We start from the raw sequence: 25,254 nt of genomic DNA, 5'->3' as shown, positions 1-25,254 counted from the left end.
TAAACAGCCTTTATATAGAAAATTGGATTACAATGGTGATCATGACCCTTGTATGTCAATCTGGAAGTGCAGGGAAGTGCATGCACTTGGCTTGTACATGCAAGCAACCTAGCCATACCTCCAAAGGCAATTCTGAGGAAGGTGGATTGACTGACCTTCCAAAGTCAGGCATGACATAAGTCACCCAACATGGACCCCATACCTCCCTTGATGGAAATCCTGCCAAAACATTTAGTACGCCGTTGTGGCTCCAAAAAAAGTCACCAAAGTTGTCGGAGCATTAAAGGCCTTGAGTGTTGATCACGCCATATGGAAGTGTCGCCAGTCGGAAGAAAGCCCGAGGACTTCGAAAGTTTGGACTCCTGAAGTGGAAGAACCTTGGAACCTCGAGGTTCCGGGGCTCCGAGATAGGAGGAGGGAGAGCAGCAAGGGACTTCGGAACCTTGGGGTTCCGGAGTTCCAGAGAATTCCAAAAGGCTAAGAAAGGAACTTCGAAACCTCGGGGTTCTGAAGTTCCGGGCTGGAGAGAGAGAGAAGAAAGGAACTTCAGAACCTTGGGGTTTCAGAGTTCCAGGATGGAGAGGGGGAAGGAACTTCAAAACCTCGAGGTTCCAGAGTTCCAAAGAATAGAAGGGAAGGGAACTCCGGAACCTCGGGGTTCCGGAGTTCCGGGGAACTGGGCAAAGGGACTTCGGAACCTAGGGGTTCTGGAGTTCCGGGGAGAGGAAAAGAGGAAGGAGGGGAACTTCGGAACCTCGGGGTTCCGGAGTTCCAGAGGAATAGAAGGGAAGGGAACTTTGGAACCTCGGGGTTCCGTAGTTCCGGAGGAACGAAGGGACTGCTAAGGGAAAGAAGGGAACTCCGGAACCTTAGGGTTCCAGAGTTCTGGAGCGGGAAGGAAAGCAGCTAAGGCACAAAACCATGGAACCTCGGGGTTCCGGAGTTTCGGGAAAGGAAAAAGGAAGGAAACCAAGGCAAAGAACTTCGAACCTCGGGGTTCTGGAGTTCTGGAGAAGAGAAAGAGGGAGGCCAAGGAACTTCCAACAAGGCAACACTCCAAACTATGCCTCCACTGCTTTTATCCTTGATCAACTGGGGTGGTGCTAGTCCATGGAACATATCTCTAATCGGTTCTCACTGATGGACCAAGGGTGTCATAAAATGACAACAGTACCTTGCGGATGTGCATTGACTACAAGTTGTTAAACGAGAAGACTATTAAAAACAGATATCCTCTCCCGAGGATTGATGAGTTGATAGATGAGTTACATGGTGCCCAATATTTTTCCAAAATTGATTTAAGGTCAGGGTATCATCAGATTCGTGTCAAGGAGCGGGATATTTTGAAGACAACATTTTGTGGTAATTGTGGGCATTTTGAGTTTATGGTTATGCCATTTGGGCTAACCAATGCACCTACTACTTTTCAGTCCATGATGAACAAGGTATTTCAATCACAATTTTGGCAGTTTGTGGTAGTCTTCTTTGATGACATCTTGGTATACACCAAAACATGGAAGGAGTATATTGCACATCTTGATACAGTTCTAGGTATTCTTGGCAAGGAGTCTTTGTATGCCAAGGAATCCAAGTGTGACTTGGGCATGACAAAGTTGCAGTACTTAGGCGACATCATCGATGCAGAAGGGGTGTATATGGATCCTAACAAGATCAAGGCAATCATTGAGTGGCCTACATCGAAGAATCTTACGCAACTTAGGGGGTTTTTGGGCTTATGTGGTTTCTACCGCAGATTTGTTAATGGATATTCACGACATGCAGCACCATTCACAGATTTGACAAATAAGGGAGCTTTCATTTGGACTGAAGAGACACAAAACTATTTTGAAATGTTCAAACCACTTATGACTACTTGCCTAGTACTTACATTACTGGATTTCACTAAACCCTTTGAGCTATAGTGTGATGCTTCAGGTGAGGGGATTGGAGCAGTCCTTATGCAGGACAAACATCCAATCGGATTTGAGAGCAGGAAGCTGAGAGGTCCTAAGAGGAGCTACAGTATATATGACAAGAAGATGTTGGCCATTATGCATGCATTAACCAAATTTAGGTAGTATTTAGTGGGCAATAAGTTCGTTATTAAAACGAACCATAATAGCTTGAGACATTTCCTAGGGCGGCAGGATCTTAATGATCGTTAGCAAAAATTGGTAAGCAAGTTGCAATCTTATGACTTTGACATCTCCTTTGTCAAAGAACACAGAATGTAGATGTCAATGTCTTATCTCGTCATCCACATTTGAGCTCCATGGCTGAGGTTTCAAAGGATTGGAGGCATTTGATTGTGGCAGAGTATGCCAAGGACTCTTGGGCTTTTGGCATCATTGAGGGGTCAGTTTAGGATGACAAATACTCAGTTGTGAATGATCTTATCGTTTAAAAAGGGAAGATATTTTTTATCCCAGGATCGGAGGTGAAAAACATGGTATTGAAGTCCTTTCATGATATCCCTATGGCCAGACACCCCGGATATTTCAAGACTTATCGACAAATACGGGAGAGGTTCACTTAGAAGGGAGGGGCTGAAATCAAATGTTCTTCGTTATGTTAGAGAGTGTCATGTTGGTCAACAGAATAAACAGGAACACACCTACCTTGCATGCTTACTTTAGCCACTTTCGATTCCTAATAGGAAGTGGGAATGTATATCTATGGATTTCATTACAATATTGCCGAAAGTTCAAGGTAAGGATTGCATTTATGTGGTGGTTGATCATTTGACTAAGTATACTCATTTATTTCTGATCACTACTACATATTCAACTACACAAGTAGCAGAGTTATTTTTCCATGAGATATTCAGATTGCATGGGTTACCTTGGAGCATTTTTAGTGGCAGGGACAGATGATTCATGAGTCATTTTTGGCAGGAGCTTTTCAAACTTTGTGGGATTGAACTCACTTCGAGTACTAGCTACCACCCTCAAGCCAATGGACAAACCGAGATAGTTAACAAATGGGTTGAGGGATATCTTAGGAACTACATTGCAGGGCAGCAGCGGGTTAAGTGGATATACCTTTGTGAGTATTGCTACAATACCACTTATCATCTCTCTATTCAGATGACACTATTCATGGCTTTATATGGTTATGAGGTGCCTAGCTTTCTTGACTTGTTGATGAGTGACAATACAGTGCCTAGTGTTGGGAATATGTTGCAGGATAATCAATATATTATAAGGGCTCCTCGTGAAAATATCCCGAAGGCACAGAATCAGCAGAAGTAGTATGCAGATCAAAAGAGAGTTGAGTGCTCATTTGAGGTAGGTGATATGATGTATTTGATGTTGCAGCCTTATAGACAATCTACTCTCAAGAAGAGTGGTGCAGAGAATCTCAAGCCACAATACTATGGACCTGTTAAGATCATCCGACATGTTGGTGTTAAGGATATAGCTTCATTCAGATTGAAGCAAGTAATATATAACAACATTGAATGAAGGGTCATGCCCCTACGTGGACATGACTCTTCATCCTTTTATTTATAGGCAAAAACACTTGCTGTGAACTGAAACCAACAACTGTGGCAATTTCACAAACCAGCAAGCTGTCGATATTATCATAGAAGATTAATAGTTAGAGTTATTTATATATATATACACATCGGAGGTAAAACATATTCATTGCAGTGATCTTATTAAATTCTATCCTCACTACATATTACCAAACTATTGTATTCTCTATCTCTGATCTAAATTCCTTAACATGGTATCAAAGCCATGTTGGTAGAGAAATAATAAAATAGTAACACCTCTTTTGTAAAAAAAAATCAGACTTGCACTCAGAATCAAAGGAAAATCAATCATGGTGAACAGTGTTAGAGTGGAGGATAGACTCGAAGGCGCATCCAACTTCGTCTCATGGAGAATTTGAGTAACAGCAATTCTTCAAGAATTCAAACTAGATGCATACATAGAAGAAGATACTAAGATGCCGGAAGACGAGCCAGAGAAAACAACCTGGAAAAGACACAACAACAAGGCTAAGAAAATCATAATTGATGTTGTTAAAGATCGCATTCTCCCAACCATCTCAAAACTAACTACAGCTTATGATATGTTCAAGACCATTCAAAACTCATATGAAATAAATAATGCAAGCAAATTGCTCACTTTAAAACAGCAATCAATGCATATCTACATGAACAAAGGAGAAACAATCACATCCTATTTCATGAGGATTTCAGAATTAAAAGACCAATTGTCAACTATTGGGAATAATATAGATGATATGGAGCTATCTCTAATAGCACTTAAGGGATTACCATCCAATTGAGAATCCTTTATTCAAGGCATTCGTGCTCGTCCAACACTACCAAAATTCGATCAACTCAAGAATGATTGTACTCAAGAAGAATCTCGACTAATCACAAGAGGATTGGATCCAAACAAAGGGGGAGAGATTCAAGCACTACATGCTAACACAAGCAACAAAGGGAAGAAAAGGAAGTTCAAACGGAAGAGAGGAAATAATCACAAAAGCAAAGACTTCTCCAAGATTCAATGCTACAAGTGTGATAAATTTGGACACACTCACAGGTTCTGCCCAGAAAGAAAGAAAGCTCAAGCCTCGATTCTCAATCCTCCGAAGATGAGGGAACGTCCAGTGCACCCAGGGAAGAAATTGAAAAACTCGAGAAGAGAAAGAAGGCTAAGGCTTGCAGAAGGACTCGGACGTCCAAAAGAACAAGAAGGGAAAAGATTCCCAATAGGAGACCAGAGGTCACTTCATCGTCAAAGGACCCCAGTTCCTCCAACGATGTAGTGGAACTAGACTATATACCCGCTCCACCTTCTCAGAGTGACATTGATGCATTTGGAACTGATGATCCTCCCGCACCCGACATGCTAGATGCCGAGCTAAGGCCTATTGAATCAGCCAAGCCACGCAACCAAATTTACGAAGGAGAAATTCCTTCCATTCAGGGGATTGAAGTGCGTGAACATACCCAACAGAGCCACCATGAATTACTGCTCCATAATACAGCCAAAGATGATTCTACCGTTGAAGGAGAGCAAAGGACAGAGGAGACTTGTGAGCTCGAAAGGACTGAAAAGCAACCATCACGCGAAGGCACCAGGCAATTGTTCAATGAAGTGGGAGAAAACTTAGTTGCAAGCAAGGAACTTGACACCTCCTCCACCCCTCTGGTAGCAAAACAGCTGCGAATTTGTGATGAGTCGGCTGAAAACATCAAAAAACAAAGTGCGAATTTAGCCATATCATCAGCCCAGGCTGTACCTCAAGAATGGTTAATTGCTAGGTGATTCTGAGAAACATGCAAGAACTTGGTAAGACAATCCTCCGATCAATGGTTTCAGGATGGAAAAATGACTTGTCCGATGATGAAATACGGCCAGACTAGGAGGAAAGATTGGGAACGCATAGGATTACTTATTCTGCTAAAGACTTGGGTTTTGTTGGTCAGTTCCATTCAAACATGTGTTTTGAGCGTAACCGTTCCAGCTGGAAGGATGGTTTGAAACACGTGGACCAGTACCTTGAAGGCATGCAATATAAAATCCGTCATCCTCCTATACCTCCATTCAGTCTGCTATTCCAATTATGCATCAGGTTCTAGGAGTATATCCGTGAGGAACGTGCGGCAGGTTGTGATCTTTGGCAGGAATATTTGCATGGTGAAGATGAATTTCTAGAAAAGGAGTGTGAAGCTGAAAACGATAAAGTACTTTCCTAGAAAGAGCTTTTTTCCTTTTAAAATTTTGAAAAGTACACTTTTGGCCCAAAAGGTCATGTTTGACTTCCAAGTCAACTAAAGTGTAAAACTTTATGTATGCCCCTTTTGGATTATTTTTGGATATGTTCTAATTACCTTTTTGGGTAGCTATTGCTCCCTTTGGGGTGGTTGTTGATATTTGCCTCCCATTTATGGGTATGGGCAGCCATGTTTTATGGATGAATCTGGGCCACTTGTTTAGATTAGATCTTGGCCATTCATCCATTTTTGAAGCCTATTTAAGGGACTGGTTTTCCCTCATTTTGTAGGAAGTTCTTGAATTGTTGCAAAAGCTCTGGCGAAATTTACAGGATTTAATGCAAAATTAAGATTGTTTCAAGTTTCCTTGTGAGTGCATGGTCTCCTTCTTCATTAATTTAGAATTTTTTCAATTATGTTTCTTTCCTTTATACAGCATTTTCAAATAAATATCCGATAGAATCCTCACTGTTCACACCATTAGGGAATGGCTGATTGCCTTTCCTTCTGCATGGTTAATCTGAACCTTTCATATGCTTAGTTCGGTTATTGAATGCTCACTGAATGAATGTAAAAGTTCTAATGTTGTATTTGATAGCATGAAAATCCTATTTTCCTTTAAAGATCGCACTAGATTGATGCAAGTATTGTGCTTAAATAGCTAGTAATGTGTAATGTCCCCTTGTCATTGATGTTCTTTCAGTGGTCCATTAGCCTATTCCTGAGACCCGTAGGCTAGGTGGAATGAGTAATCAGGGTCTAGCATCGATGAAACGAGGACTTACTATTTTTAGTAAGTTAGGGAATGACCATTCTGGTGCCACTATCCTATTGAGCACTCCTTGCTTTGCCTCTGGACGCGATGATCATATTTTTCTGAGCATTAATTCTTGACTTACTATTTTTAGTAAGTGGCCGGGTGGCACATTTCTATTTTTGGCAGTAGACAGGGGTCTAAATTCTGCAGCAGTTTGTGGTTGTCTGGGCTCAGTTTCATCTTGGTGGTGATAATAATCAGTGCGGGAGACATTTGCAACATAATTAAATATTATTTCCTTATCCTAAGGTTAATATTTAATTAATCTATTTATTGGCTACTAGTTTATTAAATTTGGGATTAATGCCTGTTTAATCCTAAGTTTGGGCAAAATTCAGCTGTTTTATGAAATGTGAAATATTTTAGAAGGGATATTATTTCACTTTGCATCGCTAACGTGTGCCTAAGTGTTTAACGTGGGTCCTCCCCTTTCTTGGGCGTGACTTTTGACTTAGGAAGTTGGGCGCTACACTTGGGTCCACATGAAAGTGGAATGAAATTCAAATGCAAGCATGGAATTTGGAGGGATGTCATTTGAATTTGGAGAATGAAGTTATAAATATGAGGCTTGGGTTCCCATTTGGATCATCTTGAAAATCTGTAATGTTATGCTGCCGGATTGGCAACAGAACTTGAGGCTTCGGAGTGCGTCTCCCTAGTGCTACCCGGTTTCGTACTTGAAATACAGTACCTAGCTGTGCCTTGTATTCTTCTATCGTTTTCAGAGCTTTGCCATAGACATCTTGGTGTTGCAACAATTCTGGACTTGCTGGTTTTGCCTGTGGCTGAAACACATTTTTGCTCACATCTCTCTGCTGGAGCGTTTGACAGTTATGGGTATTATTCCTATCTTCCTTCCCAGCACTGGCAAATAAGTTTCTAAGCTTTTAGCACGTTTGTTTGAGTATTGATTTAATTATGCAAAATCGAAATTCCTAGTCTAGGCATGGGTTTTTTTGGGTTGCATTGGGATGCGTGCAAAATAAAAAAAGGGTTGTTTGGGGTGTGGCTATGATTGGTTGTCATTGTATTGGATGTACGATGGGATTGGGCTTGATTTGAATCAATTCGGGTAAAAATTGAGTGAGTTATGAGTATTTTCATGTTTTCATGGGCTGCTGAAACTGTACTTTCAGCTTGCAGAGCAGTGTAACAGAAATTACAGTATTGAGTAGAAATCTGCAGTTAATCTTCTCATCTCATCTCCATATTGTAAGGTTGTTTCAGTAGTACTGAGCATCCCATTCTATCTGCTTTTATTTGTAATTCCCACTGCATAAGTGGAAGAGGCTGGCTTGCCGCCTTCTCAGTTTTGTAATTCAGTTTTCTTTGATAAATAGTCCTCCCGCTGAAATATGCAGTAGAGTGATGGTTTAATGTAATGTCCTCCCGCTGAATAAGTGGTCAAGTGATAAGTTCAATGTTTTTGGTCCTCTCGCTAAAATATGTGGTAGAGTGATTGTTAATGTAATGTCCTCCCGCTGAAATACGCGGTAGAGTGATTGAACTTCTGTTTCTTGTAATCTTTCCCTTGGTCGGTTCACCACCAAGACGTTTAGTTTCTATCCTGCTGGGTAAGCAGAAGGGGATGGCTTGCCGCCCATGCAATTGTAATTTTCAGTTTGTTTATTGATGCTAACGATCCCCAGAACACCGTATGCTCTCACCCTCCCAGTCTGGGCTCTCGGTGAACAAAAGGTGGAAGGGTTCCCTTTCAGTTGTTTTGCTTATTATTCTAACCTTAAGGGGTTAATTGTTGTGGATGAATTGCTATTGGCTTGAAAAAAAAAAATTAGTGGGATATTACAGTGGTATCAGAGCTGGTTTTCCTGCGAGCCTGTGAGAGTCAATGGGTTCAGAAGTCTCCATGAGTGACAGAGACGTCAGACACTACAACAGAGAACAAAAGAGACAGCAGTTTCAAATTCCTATAGTGCCCGAAGAGGACACATTTTCAAAAGTACTGAGAAATAGAGGGAAGAATTTAGATACCTCAGATTTAGTAGATTCAATGGCAGATAAGACTACAGAGACAAATGAGGCACCCGACAAGAAGGCAGAGAGGCAATTCAATGCCATGATGGACATGATGTCTTTACTGCTGTCAAAGCTCAACCAGAACGTTGTTGGGACCCCTAATCAGCCCAACAATGGACCGGAAGTCAGCACTTCTGACACTCCTGTAGGCAATAGAAATGGGAGCAATAACAGGAGTAACAATGGAGGTTTAGCCCCAAGGCCTTTACAACTTGTCTTTTTGCCCAAAGAAGTACAACAAGCTGAAACAGAGATACCCACAGCTGATGAGATAAGAAATAGCTACATGGAGTATGCTTCCCTTCCTGGTAAGATCCGAGATATCCTAACTCTGGATCAATTCATGAATCAGAAAATGAAAAGAGGACGAAGGAATGACTACAAATCTGCTGCCCCAAGAGATTTCCAGCAAGCTCTTGGAAGAGTGACCTTAGCATACTTTGATGGGAGCGTTAAGGGTACCGCTAGAGCATGGGTACAGAAGTTGGACAATTACTTGTCCTTGAGACCGATGCCAGAGGAGGATGCCATCAAGTTTGCTACCTTGCACTTGGATGGAGTGGCCCACGAATGGTGGTACCATGGATTGGTCACAACTTAGTCACCACCTACGCTAATTTCACCAACAAGCTAATTGAGAGATTTGACACCAGGGATCCAGAGGTGAAGTTTAGAGAACTTGCACAACTGAGGCAGCAAGGTTCCTTGGACACTTACGTGACTGAATTCCAAAACCTGTCAGTCATGGTGAGTAGCATCTCAGAGAAGCGACTGGTTGTCCTTTTCACTGAAGGACTTGAAGAACCATTGAGAGGATGGGTCAAAGCTTTTGATCCTCCCACACTGGCAGAAGCTATTAAAAAATCCAGAAGTATGGAGTTGGCTGCCCCTAAGAGTAAAATTCAGTCCAAGCCTTTCCCTTTCAGAAAGGATAAGAAGAAATTCACTAATCAGACCAAGAAGTTCCCTCCGCGAATGGATGATGGGCTCCGTCAAGAGCTCCGGAGAAAGAATCTATGCTATTCCTGCAGAGAACCTTGGGTTCCCGGGCATAGGTGCCATGGAAAGGGAAATTTACATCAAATGGAAGGCTATTCCGGAGATGGATCAGATTCTGAAATTTCAGAACAGCAAACTGAAGTTGAGGACAGCGAGTATGAAGAGGCTCCTGAAGGGCCCGAATTTGGGTTAGAAGATAGAGGAGTGGTTGCTCAACTCTCGAGCATTCACAAGAATGAGTCTTTCAGAGTTCGGGGTGTGATTGGAGAGCATCGTGTCATAGCTCTCATTGACACAGGTGCAACACACAACTTCATTGATGAAAGAATTGTTGCAAAAAAGGGACTAGTGGCAGAGGAAGTTGAGGGCTTCAAAGTCATGGTAGCAGATGACTCCACTATATCCTATAATAGAATGATTTCCAACATGTCTCTGAAGTTGGGAAATCATGAAATCAGAGATGATTTCTTTATGGTAAGCATTGGAGGGACTGATGATGCAGTCCTCGAGATTCAATGGCTGAGATTTCTTGGTGAGATCACACTAAACCTACAAACCATGGAGCTGAAATTCATGTCTGAAGGAAAAAGGTAGTTTTGAGAGGAATGTCGCATGGGGGACTTAAGGTTGTATCCTTGAAAAGAATGGAAAGGCTGATTCGCCATAATCAGGTGGAGTGGGCAGCGGAGTGTTTGATAATGCCTTCCAATCCATTGGTGGATAAGGGCAATTATTCCTCAGACATTTCAGCAATGATCAAAGATAAGAGCAATATTGTGGTGATACCTTCAGAACCACAACAAGAGCATAAAAAGTATTCTGAAGACATTCAAGCTTTGATAACTAAGAGAAGCAAGGTGTTCGAAAAGCCACCTCTTGGCTGACCTCCTGAAAGAGGTGCTGAACACATTATTGAGCTTGAGGAAGGAGCTAAGCCAGTCATGACTACTCCTTACCGATACCCCAAAAAGCAGAAAGATGAGATCGAGAAAGCAATTCAGGAATTGTTTGACATGGGTTACATCCAGCCTAGCAAAAGTCCCTTTGCTTCGGCTATTGTTTTGGTGAGAAAGAAGGATGGGACCATGCGCATGTGTGTGGATTATAGAGCGCTGAATCAGAAGACCATCAAGAATCGGTATCCTATTCCGAGGATTGATGAGCTACATGGGGCAGTGTTCTTTTCCAAAATTGACCTCAGATCGGGGTACCATCAGATTAGGATGAGAGCTTCAAATGTGGAGAAGACTGCTTTCAGGTGCCACTTTGGGCACTTTGAGTTCTTAGTCATGCCCTTTGGTTTGACTAATGCTCCTGCTACATTCCAATCATGCATGAGCATGATCTTCCAAGAACAGTTGAGGAAGTTTGTGTTGATATTTTTTGATGACATCCTGATTTTCAGCAGATCATGGAAAGAGCATCTTCAGCAGTTGGATGAAGTGTTGGGCATACTAGAATCTGAATCCCTGTTCGCCAAGGAATCCAAGTGCGAATTTGGGATGGAAGAGTTGCTCTACCTAGGTCACATCATCAGTGCAAGTGGTGTGAAGGTAGACCTTGAAAAGATTAGGGCTATCATCGATTGGCCTACTCCAGAAAACATAACACATCTGAGAGGATTTTTGGGATTGTGTGGATTCTATTAGAGATTTGTAAAGGGATACTCTCAGTTGGCTGCCCCCCTTACAGATCTTACCAAGAAAGGGGCCTTTGAGTGGTCCGAGAAGGCACAGACAACATTTGAGCAGTTTAAGAGGATCATGAGCTCCTGCCCAGTTTTAGCATTGCCCGATTTTACCAGGCCATTTGAACTACAATGTGATGCATTTGGAGAAGGTGTTGGTGTGGTCCTCATGCAGGATAAGCACCCTATAGTTTTTGAGAGCAGAAAGTTGAGAGGTCCTGAGAGACTATACTCCATTTATGACAAGAAAATGCTTGCCATAATGCATGCACTTGCAAAATTCAGACAATATTTGGTGGGATGTAAGTTCATTGTCAAGACTGACCACAACAGTCTTAAGCACTTCATGCACCAGAAGGATCTGAATGAGAGACAGCAGAAATGGGTGAGTAAGCTACAAGCTTACGACTTCGATATTGAGTATGTAAAAGGGAAAAACAATGTGGTAGCAGATGCCTTATCACGGAGGCCCCATTTGAGCTCACTCTGCGAGCTTACTGCTGGTTGGAAAGAGTTATTGCTTGCTGATTATGCCAAAAATCAGTTTGCAATCAGTCTTGTAGAGGGTGCTTTTCATGATGAAAGGTACAAGTTGGTTGAAGGATTGATACTGTACAAGGGAAGAATCTTCATAGTACCTGAATCTAAATTAAAAGAGAAGATTTTGCAGACCTTCCATGACATTCCCCTTGCTGGTCACCAAGGTTATTTCAAGACATACAGGCAGATCCGAGAGAGATTCTCTTGGAAGGGGCTTAAAAATGATGTTTTGAAGTACATTAAAGAGTGTCATACATGTCAGAAGAACAAGGATGAGCACACTCTACCTGCTGGTTTGTTACAACCCTTGCCTATTCCCGGTCAAAAATGGGAAAGTATTTCCATGGATTTCATCACAGGGTTGCCTTGGGCTCAAGGAAAAGATAGTATTTATGTGGTGGTGGACAGACTTACAAAGTTTGCTCATTTCTTCGCCATTACCAACTCTTTTACAGCAGCACAAGTTGCTGAAGTGTTCTTCCGAGAGGTATTCAGATTGCATGGTTTACCGAAGAACATTGTGAGTGATAGGGAGAGCAAGTTCCTAAGTGCCTTTTGGCAGGAAATTTTCAGATTGTGTGGTACTGTGCTCACTCCAAGCACTAGTTATCACCCCCAAACTGATGGACAAACCGAGATAGTGAATAAGTGGGTGGAAGGTTATCTCAGAAACTGTCTCGGAACAGCAGAATACTTGGGTGAGGTGGCTTCACCTAGGGGAGTATTGTTACAATTCTTCCTATCACATGTCCATCCGGATGTCACCATTCATGGCACTATATGGTTATGAAGCTCCTAGCTTCGCAGACTTGGTATTTGGTGATAGCAGAACCCCTCAGGCGAAAGATATGATGCAGCAAAGTCAGGATATTCTAAGAATCTTGAGGGACAATCTCCAACATGCACAGAATCAGCAGAAGTTGTATGCTGATCAGCAGCGTATTGAGCACACCTTTGAGGTGGGCGACATGGTTTATTTGAGGCTCCAGCCTTACAAGCAGTCTACTCTCAAGAAGAGTGGGGTTGAGAAATTGAAACCTCGATTCTATGGGCCTTTCAGAGTCAGCAGAAGGGTTGGAGAAGTGGCTTATGAGTTGGAATTACCAGCAAGCAGCAGGATTCATAATGTATTTCATGTGTCTCGCCTTAAGAAGGCTTTGGGACATAATGTTGTTGCTTCAACTGAACTACCTCCACTTGATGAGGAGGGAGAGTTGGTTTTGGTTCCAGAAGCTGTCCTTGAATTCAGGGAGCGAACTTTGAGGAGAAGAGTGATCAGGGAATACTTGATCAAATGGAAGAATCTACCAGCAGAGGATGCTACGTGGGAGAATGAGGAGATTCTATTGCATCCAGCCTTACAGTTGCTTGAGGACAAGCAATTTTGGGGAGGGCGGACTGTAATGTCCCCTTCTCATTGATGTTCTTTCAGTGGTCCATTAGCTTATTCCTGAGACCCGTAGGCTAGCTGGAATGAGTAATCAGGGTCTAGCATCGATGAAACGAGGACTTACTATTTTTAGTAAGTTAGGGAATGACCATTCTGGTGCCACTGTCCTACTGAGCACTCCTTGCTTTGCCTCTGGACGCGATGATCATATTTTTCTAAGCATTAATTCATGACTTACTATTTTTAGTAAGTGGCTGGGTGGCACATTTCTATTTTTGGCAGTAGACAGGGGTCTGAATTCTGCAGCAGTCTGTGGTCGTCTGGGCTCAGTTTCATCTTGGTGGTGATAATAATCAGTGCGGGAGACATTTGCAACATAATTAAATATTATTTCCTTATCCTAAGGTTAATATTTAATTAATCTATTTATTGGCTACTGGTTTATTAAATTTGGGATTAATGCCTATTTAATCCTAAGTTTGGACGAAATTCAACTGTTTTATGGAATGTGAAATATTTTAGTAGGGATATTATTTCACTTTGCATCACTAACATGTGCCTAAGTGTTTAACCTGGGTCCTCCCCTTTCTTGGGCGTGACTTTTGACTTAGGAAGTTGGGCACTACACTTGGGTCCACATGAAAGTGGAATGAAATTCAAATGCAAGCGTGGAATTTGGAGGGATGTCATTTGAATTTGGAGAATGAAGTTATAAATATGAGGCTTGGGTTCCCATTTGGATCATCTTGAAAATCTGTAATGTTATGTTGCTGGATTGGCGACAGAACTTGAGGCTTCGGAGTGCGTCTCCCTAGTGCTACCCAGTTTCATACTTGAAATACAGTACCTAGTTGTGCCTTGTATTCTTCTATCATTTTCAGAGCTTTTCCATAGACATCTTGGTGTTGCTACGATTTTGGACTTGCTGGTTTTGCCTGTGGCTGAAACACATTTTTGCTCACATCTCTCTGCTGGAGCGTCTGACAGTTATGGGTATTATTCCTATCTTCCTTCCCAGCACTGGCAAATAAGTTTGTAAGTTTTTAGCATGTTTGTTTGAGTATTGATTTAATTATGCAAAATCAAAATTCCTAGTCTAGGCGTGGGTTTTTTTGGGTTGCATTGGGATGCATGCAAAATAAAAAAGGGTTGTTTGGGGTGTGGCTATGATTGGTTGTCATTGTATTGGATGTACGGTGGGATTGGGCTTGATTTGAATCAATTCGGGTAAAAATTGAGTGAGTTATGAGTATTTTCATGTTTTCATGGGCTGCTGAAACTGTACTTTCAGCTTGCAGAGCAGTGTAACAGAAAATTACAGTATTGAGTAGAAATCTGTAGTTAATCTTCTCATCTCATCTCCATATTGTAAGGTTGTTTCAGTAGTACTAAGCATCCCATTCTATCTGCTTTTATTTATAATTCCCACTGCATAAGTGGAAGAGGCTGGCTTGCCACCTTCTCAGTTTTGTAATTCAGTTTTCTTTGATAAATAGTCCTCCCGCTGACATATGTGGTAGAGTGATGGTTTAATGTAATGTCCTCTCGCTGAATAAGTGGTCGAGTGATAAGTTCAATGTTTTTGGTCCTCCTGCTGAAATATGCAGTAGAGTGATTGTTAATGTAATGTCCTCTCGCTGAAATACGCAGTAGAGTGATTGAACTTCTGTTTCTTGTAATCTTTCCCTTGGTCGGTTCACCGCCAAGAAGTTTAGTTTCTATCCTGCTGGGTAAGCAGAAGGGGATGGCTTGCCGCCCATACAATTGTAATTTTTAGTTTGTTTATTGATGTTGACGATCCCCAGAACACCGTATGCTCTCACCCTCCCAGTCTGGGCTCTCGGTGAACAAAAGGTGGAAGGGTTCCCTTTCAGTTGTTTTGCTTATTATTCTAACCTTAACGGGTTAATTGTTGTGGATGAATTGCTATTGGCCTGAAAAAAAAAAAAAAAAATTAGTGGGATATTACATAATGCTTAGTCTAGTTATTTGGAGGTGTCTGTCTGTTTACTGAATCTGCTATTCTAGTTAAATAATTTATATTTTTTTGTATCTCTCTCTCTCTATCCCTCCTTTTTCCCCTTTTTTTACCGACAAAATCTGCAGTCCTATTGAAAACAGTATCGACCCGACTGAAATCATTTGATAAGAAAGACCATTAAAATTCCAGGGAACTCATCCATCAATTACCTATCCTACCATAAGTCCCCTTGTGTTTCCAGCATAAACACATCAAACCACTGAGCAATCCTGTAGTCAAGACTTGACAAACGAAACCTTGAGGTTGTCCCCTTTGATCAAACGTAGAAAATAGCACTAGGGATTTCCTTATCTCAAGAGAGGATAGGATACTCAGCAAGTTTATTCTATTCTGCGTTGGCCATATGGAGTTTGCAGCAATGCAATTTCAAACACGTCAACAGTACCCCAGAGCTTCAAGCATTTTTTGTTCTTTTTTGAAAAAGTGTTTTTTTTTTCCATTGCTTTTTCAAAAAGATATTTTTCACTTTTTGTTTACTTTTTTGAAAAAGTTTTTTTTGCTTTTTATGCCAAGTGACTTGAAAGTCATCTTTATAAACTTTAAAATTGGACCCACAAATAAGTCACTTTTATGTCTCCATATATAACTCGTTATAAAAATAATTAAATATAAGTTGCAACAACTTAAATATTTAATTATTTTCCACATAACCACCAAAGTTACAAAAAATATTAAAATAGTCCAAAAATGAATTTTGACCACATCACCAATATAAGACATCCGTTTGTATGAAAATTGGTGCTCTCCCAAGATGACAAGCTTCTCCAAGAAGTGTGGAGTACTCCCAAAAGTCAATTTTACACCCAAGTTACCGGGTCCCTTGCCTCTAACCCCCAGTACCTGGTCTTGGGTCTGTCCTCCATGAGTCCAAATGAAAGATCCCTGACCAAAATCTGATCTGATTTTTGGTGATTGTTTCAAAATTTAAACTTTCACCAGCGATAAGGATGATTGGTTTTTGTTTGGTTTTGAATTGTTTTTTATTTTTTTTGTGTTTTTAATGCCTTGCATGGAAATGTATACAAAAATACAATGAAAGAATTGACTAAAATAGATCTTATATTCTGAAAATTCTAAACAGCAACTATAAAAGCAAACTTTGGAAACTTAATAACTAGAAAGATCATTGTTGCATACCAGGTAGTTCCACGCCTAGCTTGGAATGTGGGTTTTATTGATAATTTGCAAATTAATGGCTTCCAATGCAATTCAACCCTTCCATTAAAGTTTATTCACCATACAAATAATTATCTAAAACAAATTGATGATCAGGCAGGAGATCTGAAGCTAATTCCAAAAACTTGCCACGAGACTTCACTGAACAAGGGCAATTTCCTCACTGTTTTGCTCATAACTCTCTCTGGTAGCATCACAAACCTGAAAGGATGAGTCCCATCTCTATTCCCAATGCTGACAATCCGAATTGTACAAAAAACCCCATGTTAAACCTTTCAATTTATTTTTTCTGAGCTCCAGGCAAGTGGGAATGGTACGACTGGCATTTATTCCAAAGGGTTTGCTTCAAACTTTGTCCAAACCACCCAAATCTGATCCTCGACCTCTGGAATTGCAGACAATAACGAATTTATTGCAGTTCAGCCCCAAATGGTGCAAGTGCTGCCCAAAATAGCTGTCGTGGTGAAGAGGGGAGTGTGGGTTTCCATCCACACAACTTGTATTTGAAGGGGTTATGTCCTCCAAATGCTGCTCAAGCAAAAACCGTGCTGTTGCAAACCATCAATGTCCAAAGAATGTCAAAAAATAAAAGTCATGAATGCCTCCAAAATGACTCGTACAAGCCTTTTAGCCAAATCGAACCCTAGAGGCATCTAGCAAGATTCTTTGGAATCTTCTATTCACCAAAAAATGGTGCCCACCTGAGGGGAATCCCATCATGACTTAATAACCACTTTTTAAGGTTTAAGAATTCGCCTAGGAAGGTGTGCCATGGACTTTTAAAAAAAGTCGTTTATTAAGTTTTATTAGTAACTTACAAGTTACTTTATTAGATTTTTCTATTTTTAGAAAAATGACTTATGTAACTTTTATATCATAAAGTTAATTTATTACACCCACCAAAGTCAAAAGAAATGATTAATCTAAGTCCCCTTTGGTTAGTGAATTCATCTCCAAACATCAACTTCACCTGTGGAGATGGGTAACAGGTGAATCCGAGCTTTGAATGGCACTAAAGAAGAGGGGACATTACACTAGACAGGGTCCTGCAAATTCCCTATGGGTTCCTCCCTGTTGGACCCAGAGGAACCCGAGAAGAATTTTGAAGAATTTTGCAAAACCCGAGAAGAATTCGGTGCTAAAGTGAAATTTTTTTACTTTTTTAAATCATTTTTTAATGCCAATAAAGTATATCAGACCCTTCTAACCCTAATTTGGTGACTTAAACACTAAAAAGGTAAAAGCAACTTCATTTTTGCACAACAGAATGAAAATGATAACTTCTCTGCTCTATTGCTAAACTTCATTTTTTGCTTACCATTTCTCAAGGAGTTGAAGATTGATTGTTGCTTGTTCCTAGCTGGTTCTTTTGCTGCTCCTCTGCGGTTGCAAGTGTAGATTTGTACTTGAAGGCATTGAAGAGGAATATTTCAACAAAAGAGGTAGGTTTTTTGTGGTTCTTTTCTTTTATTCTAAAATTTTCCTTGCATTTTTTTAACAAATTGATTTAACTCTCTAGTTTTGTTTTAGTTTATATTTTTTCATTTTGGTTTGTAGAATGGCAAGAGCTTCTACTACTAGGAGCGAACCTTGTTTTAAAATCCACCCAAACTCTCCCCTTTGAAAATATGTGGAAATGGTAGAACAACTTCCAGGTGAAGGTTTTCTTTGGATTTGTTCTCATTGCAAAGAACCATACAAGAGCTCATACAGTCAAGTGAAAGAACATTTGTGCTTTATCCCTCACAAAGGCATCAAATTTTGTGCAGGAAAGACAAACGGTAAAGGGCTTCTTGCAGAGTCACAAGGTTTGGCATATATAGAAGAGCAAAGAAAAGCAAACGAAGCAATTGGGAAAGAATCTTCTCTGTAATATTCCCCTTAATTTATTTTTTATTTTTTAACAAGATTACACACACAACCACACCCGTTAGGGTTCAAATAATAAATCCAAAACCAGCAAGAAGGAACCCTACACCTTTTGATCACCGAGAGCCCAAACTGGGAGGGTGAGAGCATACGGTAGTAGGGGATCGTTAGTTGCAAACTGCTGAAGTACTGAATACAATAATGGGTGGCAAGCCAGCCCTTTCTGCTTATCCAGTGGGTAAACAAAGAAACTTGGTGGTAAACCAGCCAATAGAACAAACACTCCAAAGCACGAATCGCTCTACCGCAATATTTCAGCGGGAGGACTCAACACACATAACAAAGCTCAACTCAACCGCTTGTGTAGCGGGAGGATCATTACAAACAAATATCACTCAACCGCTTATCTAGCAGGAGGACCATTACAAATAGATATCACAAATCGCTTATGCAGTGGGAGGACTGAATTACAAATATATAATGTAGGCGGCAAGCCAGCCTCTTCCACTTTTCAGCAGGGTATGCTTTACAATCTAGAAGTGGTTGATAGTACTACTATTCAACCTTACAAAAGAGAGGAAAGATAGAATAAAAGAACAATGCTGATCACAAAAGATAACTACCACCAAACTAGCTCAAACACCAACTTTCAAAAATTGGATATAGATAACAACAGGCTGGAAATGCATAACCAGCAACACCAAACCACACCAATATGCTCCCAACTCGCTCCCAACTCACTCCAAACTCACTCAAAACACCCTACAACACACCCAAACTGACACTAAGCATAAAGCGACTAAGAACAAACTGGAACTGAGCTTCTATATGCCCCCAAACGCATAGCATGCATCCCAATGCACTCACAAAAAGTACGCCTAAGCTGGAAATGTACGATTTGCATTATAAAATTAAAGACTCCAAACTAGGGGCTAAAAACTTACAAATCATATCGCCCAAAGCACAAAAATAATTCGAGCCAATACCCAGAATGATAGGTCACACAGGCAGAGAGGTAAGATCGAATCTTTGCTTTAGCCACACCAAAAACCAGCAACATTGAAACTACACCACAATCCAACACTCAGCTAGGTACTATGTTTCAAGTACGAAACTGGCTAAACTAGTAGCTCAAATTCACTCACCATTCCGGCAGCATAACAATATGATTTCTTCAAGATAACCAAATGAGAGGCCAAGCACCTATATTTATAGATTTTTCCCTCTAAAATTCAAATGCAAATGGCGCCCAAATTCGCCTCAAATCAAATTACATTTCATCTTACTTCAACATGGCATTGCATTTCATTTCACCACACCCCTCATGTTTGGTGCCCCCTTCCTAGGCAAAAAGTTCACACTTTTTCCTTGGTGAATAGTTTGCAACTTAAAAATATGATAAACACATGAAATATGCCTCTTTTTTCACTAACGCCATTGACTTAGGAAAATAATAACATTAACAGCAAACATATATATTTTTTCCCAAAGTTGCCCACAATAAAATTAATCAGTAATAAAATAATTAAATATTAAACCTTAGGATGAGGAAATAATATTTAATTAAATAACTTATAACTCCAATACTGATTATCATCAAAATCAAGGATGAAATTGAGCAATGAGAACCACTGAACTGGATCAAAGCCCTATCCAAGACTGCCAAAAATAGCAATGCTCAAACTACCACTTACTAAAAATAGTAAGTCATGAAATACTGCTTCGAAAAACATTATCTTCGCACCCATAGAAAGAGCTTGGAAAGCTCAATGAAACTATACCATCCAGTCAGCCAAACCTTAACTTACTAAACATAGTAAGTTCACACTTCACCATAGAATCAAACACATGTTATGCCACCCTGAAGTTCATGAAAAACCCAGAAGGAAACCATAAACAAATTTGAAGAATTCCCTCTTGACAAACCCTAGAAAGCTCATGCAGAACTCCACAAAAGTAGGAAACCCTATTTCTCCTTTCCACAGCCTATGGGCCTCCGAAATAAGCCACTAGATCACTGAATGAACATCACTAAGAAGGGGACATTACATTCTCATCCTTTGGTAAACAGTAAGAGTGAGAGTAAGACTAAGAAAGGATCAATGGCCTCTCCATCACATGTCAATCTTGAGCAAATAGAGAACCATCCATTCTTGTCTATACCTCAACAATAACCTATTCCATCACATAAGAGAGTAAAGGGTCCATTGGAAACATCATTTCACAATGAGAGTAAACAGATTGTTGAGGAAGACATAGCTAGATGCATCTATGCTAATGGATTGGCATTCAATGTTGTTTGCTCACCTTTTTGACAAATTTCATTGTCAGCAATAAGAATAAAGAATAGAATCATTCTTTCAAGTTTATGATGACCTTGTAGAGAGATATGAGAAAATCAGTGGGGAAAATTGACCATTTTCAGTGAAGTTTCCTGGGGCCTAAGGGAAACAGCAGCAGTTTGATCTATTTGTGTAAGATTTTTTTTTATAATTATTATTTAGGTGAATAAAACTTTAGGGAACAGTTAGAACACCTTGGAGGTTCCTGTAGCAGCAACTGGATTCAATTAAGTCAATAAAGAAGCGCTCTAGGGAAGGCGTTGGCCTCCTAGTAGGCCAATTTTGGCATATCGTTGTTGAATTCCATCATTTATTGGCAATTATTAATTGATGTTAGAAAATCAGTCAATCTGAAAATTTATTTTCAGTCATTAGTTCTTGTTTTATCATTGTTATTCAATTGCATTGTCAAATTCCCAAGGCAAATATATTACAAAAACTCAAAAAAAGCATTAAAATTCCCCTACCGTTGGCCAAAGATATCAGAATCAGAAAACTAAATCAGATTGCTTCAATCAGTACTTAGCATCTTTCAGACAACACCATTGTTGCAAGGATTAATCAGACATATTAGAAACAGCATCAGAACTTATTGCAAGAATATAACTCCACATCTGAAACAGCAACATATCACTTTAAGCGATATTGACATCACATACATTTCATACATTGAAAGATCATATCAAAAATAGCAATTCAATCGCTATAAGCGATTATAGACAATCTTATAGCATATCTTTCTTATTAGAGAAAGCTATTGAACATCAAGACCATCTTGCATATTCCAATCAGTCATATCAGACATAGCAAAAATCATCTTATTGCACTAAGTGCATCATCTAGCATATATCTAATTGCCCAATCAGAGATAGAAGTGATATTATATTAATCATATAATAAGAACAACTATCCTACAAAGTGATCTAATATATATATTGTTCTTGAAATAAAATTATCATTATCTATATCTTATCAATTACATAAGTTTATAAGTGATATCATATATTATAATTCATAGCGATATTTGAGACTTGAAGGAAAGAAGTCTCTTGCAATTGATCTTTGCAAGTTAAATGTCCTTATTTCATAAGTTATAAAATAAGGGGACATTACAGAAAAGCCATTAGCCTTGTAATTGGGATGTGTTCATGAACTCCTTTTTGCGGTGTGAACCTCATATTTTGCTTTAATTTTTTTTTTGCCTACCTCTAAAAAATAATAATAACGGTCAACCGGCTATCTGTAGGTAAAATTTATCTTGTCGTGGCAGACCCCAAAAACAAGGCTTCAAATATGTCAAGAGATAATATCAAATATTGTTTTCTTTATCACCATAACTTCAGGAAATTGAGGCTTCTCTACACTTAAAAAGAAGAAATCCTAAGGACTATAATTATCAAAGAATTATAGCCTCTGCAGTCAGCAGAGTTGAAGAAAACAAGCTTCTCAAAAAACATAAAAATGGATGAAAAATTCAGATCGCTCTTTGTAATTCATCGGGACAAATAATCCGTTACAATTTTATTCACTCCCTTGTGAAACAATTTTTTCTTGTAGGTCTGCTCAAACTAGGCATTATTTTCAATGCAAATACAGAAATTATGTGACAATAAAAAGGGATGAAAGGAAACCATTCTCGCGATTTCCCGCCTCGTAAAAATTTCTTAGTAGTAGAATGTGAAACAAGAAAGATGCTGCAGACTACGCAGTTGATTTTAGAAGAACATTGGAATTTGATACAATCTGAACAAACTACTCTTAAACCAAAAATATTGTACAATTATTGGATTTTAATCTTTTTGGAACAGAATCAGCATTCCTACCCAATGTTCCAATCTTATCGATTACAGTACTTCTGCATAATATTTATCGAAAAAGAGTTCAAGGGGTTGAACTTAACCGGTTAAAACACTGGGTTCTCACTGAAGTTCAATTCTCAATAGGGACATCTGAAATGGAATTCTAAGCTGTGACTCTTGGCCTTCCATAAGATGGGGAAGGTCTTGGACAGGCTTCGGCCAATTAACGATAAAAAATAAAAATAAAAATATCAAAAAAATGCAAAAGTAGGGAAAAATAAAGACACAATTGAGAGCAAAACCCATAAAAAACCAAACAAAGGAACTAAGGACTGGATTGATCACAGGCAATAAGAATGCGGACTCAAAATAAATTGCAGTGCTACCCAACAAGGACTGGACTGACTACGGCCAATAGAAATACAGAATCAAAATAAAATAACAAAGGAGAAGCCAAACCTGGGCCTCTGGCATGGCACTATTAACCTTCCATAACACTAAAAAATTCCTTCCATTCCTTCAGTGAGCAAAACAAACCACAATTGAAAACTTAAGCATACAAATATCGTCCAGCAAAATACAATACAACTTAAAGATCAACAGTCTTCAAACCCTGCCATAAACCCTACAATAATCAAGTACTCTGAACCTTAACAACCACCCCATACAACATTACTCGACAAAAACCTGATCTCTTTGTAAATCTTAGTGCTTCAAACCTAGAATCGATGAAATATTTGGGGTTTTGTACTGGATATAGCCTAGTCAAAAGCCAAGAAAAAATGGAATCTATTATTTGTATAACCCCGCTGCCTGTTGTCCAGCTTAAACGGTCACTAAGTTTTGCAACAATAGGCTCGCATCATGGCCCGACTCGTCACTCGTGGCCTCATGTCATTGGAAGTGAGATCTCAAAAATTGTAATCTAAAGTTCACAAACTAGCCAATGTTTGCAGAAATTCAAACTATATACAATCTCGCAAAAATCGAAATTTAATGCATGTGGACTCATCGACATAAAAAGTTAAAAATTGAACAGATAATCATCCTGCTTTGGCATAATTAAGGATTAACTTGTACCAGTTCGTACCGAAGACTAGTACGGTGCAAGCGAAGCTGGAACTTGACTCACCCCTATTTGTTCCATGAAAATTTTATGGCTCTTTTATTTTACATCTCAAGAGAGGATTGTGTAAAAAATTTATATTAAAATATTTTTATTATTCTTTTATTAATCTTATGAAAAATTTACACTTATATATGAGAGCATAAATTCTCCATCATTAGAAGAACTCAATACTATTAAATTATTGTTATATTGAATTACTTTTATTTTTTATTATTCATATAAAAAATCTATATTTTAACAAGACCATGTTGCAACATAGTTCTTATTAAATGTTGGCAAAACTATTTTGACTTTGGAAAGTAGACAATTTGAGAGAAGCATTGGCTTACTTGAATTGTAGTTTGGTATTATATTATTTAGTGTTCTTTTTCCCTTTGATTTTCAATTTTGATTTGTATTTCATTCTATCAGTTGTAAAAATAAAATGTTGAAGGTTTTGGACTAAATGGAACTATTATCAATATGCCAACACGTGAACATTTTAGAAATAGTGTTGCTCTATAACATTTGTTTGATAAACAATTTATACAAAATACATAATGTTATAAATCATTTCTCATACATGAAGCTGAAATGGAAATAGGTGATAATTCAGATAGACTTCAATGAATAACCAATAAGGAAAATGAATTTGAAGAGACAAACTAATCTTTTGTTTTGAAGTTACAAATTAAAAAGAATAGAATTATGACTTTAGTAGATCTAGTGTCATAGTATAATCTTATTTCAAAAAAATTGGTTATAAGGTTTTGGCTTAAAATAGACAAACATCCACATCCATAACCATTGGGATGGGTTATTAGAGTTGTGAGATACAAATGGATAAATAGTGCAAAGTAAAGTTTGGAATAAATGCACAATACATTAATGAGATAGAATTGATTTTCATCCTCCTTGATGATTCTGATGTCATTCTTGTTATTTTGTATCTATATGTTAGACATTTTGTTACCATGGACTTGTTACCACTACACCAAAAGCTCTAACTATTAATGAGAGCACTACTAAAGAGGTTTGGGTTTCAAGAAGGGTTGAGGGTCTTGATTCTGATATCATTCTTGTTATTTTGTATCTATATGTTAGACGTTTTGTTACCATGGACTTGTTACCACTACACCAAAAGCTCGAACTATTAATGAGAGCACCACTAAAGAGGTTAGGGTTTCAAAAAGGGTTGAGGGTCATGAAATGTTTGTACTGGAAAAAATAAACCATAAAGTGAGTAAGATATTGAGGGTGGGAGTTGAACCCTCCCTAGTAGAATCGCTAGTTTTGTTAACACAGACTAGTTGTCATTACACCAAAAGCTAGAACTGTTAGTGAGAGCACCACCAAAGAGGTTAGGGTGTCAAGAAGGGTTGAGGCTCCCACGTGACAACAATTTCGCTAGAATAAGAAAATTATATTTAATACGCTTTTGTCATTAATCAATGTATTAATGCAGATTGTATATTCATGAGAAGGATTGATAAGTATAGATGAATCAAGGGTGGGTTCAAATTTATAATTAAAGGACGCCAAAGTAGGGCCAGAGGAGCCTATAAGTGCTAATCAAGTAATAAAATTGGAGAAAGGGTTTATTTGCCTTAGCAATCCACCTTGAGGGTCACCCATATTAATGTTGTGAAAGAATTGGCATGATTAGAATAATATATATGATGTTGTTATATATTGTGTTATAAAATTGA

Source organism: Cryptomeria japonica, chromosome 8 (assembly GCF_030272615.1).
Source record: "Cryptomeria japonica chromosome 8, Sugi_1.0, whole genome shotgun sequence".
NCBI classification, from domain to species: Eukaryota; Viridiplantae; Streptophyta; class Pinopsida; order Cupressales; family Cupressaceae; genus Cryptomeria; species Cryptomeria japonica.
Note: the sequence above shows the minus strand (reverse complement) of the source record.